This window comes from Bombus pyrosoma, linkage group LG11 (assembly GCF_014825855.1).
Source record: "Bombus pyrosoma isolate SC7728 linkage group LG11, ASM1482585v1, whole genome shotgun sequence".
In the NCBI taxonomy this organism is placed as follows: Eukaryota; Metazoa; Arthropoda; class Insecta; order Hymenoptera; family Apidae; genus Bombus; species Bombus pyrosoma.
The window spans coordinates 12,865,678-12,869,494 of record NC_057780.1 but is presented as its reverse complement, the minus strand read 5'-3'; the positions used below and the strand labels follow the sequence as shown (position 1 = coordinate 12,869,494).

Genomic DNA, 3,817 nt, shown 5'->3' with positions numbered 1-3,817 from the left:
TGCCTGTATATTCTAATATAATTGGTGTGTGGTCGGAGTTAAGCTCAAGGCTGGTTGTTATTTTTAATTTACTTACACTTAATCCTTTTGTTATTGCAAAATCCAACAGGTCAGGTGTTTTATTGAGATCTGTCGGCCAGTACGTTGGTCTTCCTGTAGATAGCACGTTGAGGTTGCTATTTCTAATATATTTTTCTAGCGTTTTGCCTCTCGGTGTATTAATTCTCGAACCCCATAGCGTGTGCTTCGCATTAAAGTCTCCTGCTGCGATATATTTGTCGCCTAAGGATTGGAAGTACTCTTCCCATTTTTTAAGCGTCATTTTGTGTCTCGGTGGTGCATATACTGCTGATATCTGAAAGTAATTGTCATTGGTTTGTATTGTGACAGTGGTTGCTTGTAGGTGTTCTTGGTTTGTTTGACTATGTAGGTGATATTTGATGTCACTTTTTATTATTACTGCAGTTCCTCCATGTGCTTTACCTGAGGGGTGTTTGGTGTCGTAGATGGTGTAGTACGGTATTTTCATGTAACTTTTTAGAGTGAAATGTGTTTCTGAAACAAGTAGTATGTCGATATTGTTGTTGTACAGGAATGTTTTAGTTTCTAGGGCCCTATGGTGTAGGTCGTTTGAGTTCCAGGCCGCCATTTTTAACGTGTCCGTTTTTATTTTTTGCTTAGCATGTTTGTAAGTAATTGAAGCATGACTGTGATCTGTTGTGTTTGCTGTCTGAGAACTGCATTTTGCTCGCTTATCATTTTTGTTAGCATTTCGGTGTTTTTGATGGATTGCTTGAGCAGTTCCTTGATTTCTGTAGCGTCGTTGTTGCTACTGCTATGATTTTGATTGTCTATGGGTGCTGATTGGTTGGTTACTTGCGCGTAGCTTCGCCTACCAAAGGTTTTGGTGTTATTTTGGTTAATGTTCGTTACGTACTGTACATTCGGTGTTGTTACAGTTTCTGTGCTGTCCTATTGTGTGTGATTGATATTGTATGTCCTGTTTCTAAGCGGCGGCTCTAAGAAGAAAGTAATGGCTTTTAATAAACCATTCATAAAATTCATATCGCGATTTTTTGATTTATTTCAATTCGAGGATGCACGTCATAAATAAGTTATTCTATAATAATTTCGTCGAAGTTCTTCTTCATTAATAAACTGTTATCGTTTAAATATCTGTCCGTAAATAATGTAGAATCACTGAAATCCTTGCTCACATTTAGCTCTACAAAAAGAAGAGGAAAGGAAGCGGTGAATCGCAATGAAACTCACACTAAAACGCTACGGAACCTGCGAGGAAGTCGCTCATTTGATTCAAGCATGCATCGAAAATCCATTGATTAATGGTGAGAATATACGTATAGATATGGGCTACAGGTACAATCAAGAAGGAGATTCACAAGGACATTCAGAATGTTGAATCTATGAAAATATTCATGAAAATGTTCAGTAGGAACCAAGCATAAGCATATGTATTTACATGTAAGACAGTCGTGTAAAATAAATACCTCTTTTTTGCAATAAATCCTTTTACAAATATATATCCGACATTATCTAATATAAAATAGTACTTAATTATTGAATACTTAGAGTTATTTGTCGTTATTTACGATTCCATTTACTGTGAATGATCGAATTTTTTAATTTAATTTCAATCGTTTTGAAATTATTACTTTTTTGTAGGTTCAACAAGAATCAACTTAAAGTAATACGATTTTTATTACGAAAGGTACCGTTTCGTTTTTAACAATCTAAAGAAATTTGTGTATATATTTACAATATATGTAAAACAAGTCTTAGAGTATACTTGGAAATGCATACTGCAATGAAAATATTACGTCCCTTGACCGTATCATATAACCTAATTTGCTCGGATCAATATTATTTTCAAGGATCTGATTTATTGCTCATAAATCATAAGAATTAAGAATTAGAGATTTTTCTTATTGCAGAGGTCCTTAATTTATACAATGCATAACTAAAGTTTACCTGTATGGTATTCCAGGGCTTCTTCCACCCTGAGAACGATGGTGGGGGAAAGCACTTATTAGTAGTTCGATATCACTCAACTGATCATCAGTTAATAGCAATATTTCGGTCAAGACATACCATACTAGCTATCCGCTCTTCTGTAAGAACACTTTTACACTTGTCATTTGTAACATTCGTAGATTCTTGTAGTAATCAAAAGTTGTTAGAAATAGTGATATTTTAATTGTTAATTCAGTGTGAATATCAATCAAGGCACCCCCATTGTGTTAACTCAAATAGGCGATTGGTTGATTCGTAGCGTCGATTATCTTATCGAGATAAGACGGCTTACGACCTTCGTTGAGGCGTTATACCGCGAACGCGAATTCCCGCGAAGACGGTCGAACAAAAGTATATTGAATAAGAAGGAAGTTAGTTTATATTTATACTTATATATCAGAAGAAACTAGGTGAATTTTAAATTTTATTTGATGTAAATCAACCTAATATAATATTAATGTCTCCATAAGATAATAATGAACAAGACGACAAAACGATCAAAATAGAAGTAATCCGATAGAAATTTCACGTTGTAAAATTTTCATATTTCAACGAAACTCTGAATTAACAATAATACGTAATGTTTTCATAATGAATAATTGTATGATACTTTTTGACTTTTTAGGTGAAATTCCACAAGGACGTATTGGAGAGCACTGAATTTGCGAAGGCGAAATTCGAGGGGGTGAACGTGCTAATTAATTGCGCTAGGGTTGTTGGCTACGAAAATATCTACGATTTCAAGAACAAGAAACCACATTCTGCGGACCTGTATAAACGCGTTTTCGAAACTAACGTGTGGAGTTTATTTAACATAACGCGCTTAGCGGTCGGCTTGAAGGCGGAGTGCGATCCAGCTTGGACTGGTAACAGTAGTGATGCCAGATCTTTCGGACATGATTCCTGCCGCTCCACTACCTGATTCAGATCCTGATGGCACCTCGAGACCCGTGGAGAACAACGTGGTGGTCCCTACAGATCCAATGCAGCTAGGAGCACGTATTCTTGCACTTTTTCCTTTCCCCGAAGAAAACCCCGTGACAGGTATGTTAGTATTACGACTAGACTGCGAATGTTTAGGAATTTCTATTTTCATATTGCAATAAAAAAAGCATGTATGCAGAATAAGTGCATAAATATTCACAGTATATTCACGATTATGTGTCTTTAGATGTAAATTTGTTGCTATAAATATGTTGACACAAACCATCAGTAGTTTGGGTCAATCATTGTGTCGTTCAAACTACTAGTTTATCATGCTCTAAGAAAAAAGTAATGGCTTTTAATAAACCATTCATAAAATTCATATAGCGATTTTTTTATTTATTTCAATTCGAGGATGCATGTCATAAATAAGTTATTCTATAATAATTTTATCGAAGTCTTTGTTCATCAATAAACCGTCTCCGTTTAAATGTCTGTTCGTAAATAATGTACAATAATATCACTGAAATCTTTGTTCACATTTAGATCCAGAAAAAGAACAGGAAATAATGCGGCGGCGCGCATCAAGACGCTACGAAACTAGGGAGGAAGTCGCTCATTGGATTCCATCGTACTACCGCAGTAACTCTGTAACGGACGTAAATTCGTGGACAACTGGTGCGAGTGCGTGGACAACTGGCGTGAATGTTTGGAGAAATGAAGTAAATTCGTGGATGAACAACGAGAATTTTTATCCCGAGAATGGCGAGAATACGTGTTCGAATGGCGAGAATACGTGTTCGAATGGCGAGAATACGTGTTCGAATGGCGAGAATACGTGTTCGAATGGCGAGAATACGTG

General features: G+C 36.1%; 1 pseudogene; it reads left to right on the top strand.

Annotated features, from left to right (window-relative positions):
- LOC122572286 overlaps positions 1-1,420 on the top strand; it is a 3,993-nt pseudogene extending 2,573 nt beyond the window's left edge.
- The last annotated feature ends 2,397 nt before the right edge of the window (positions 1,421-3,817 follow it).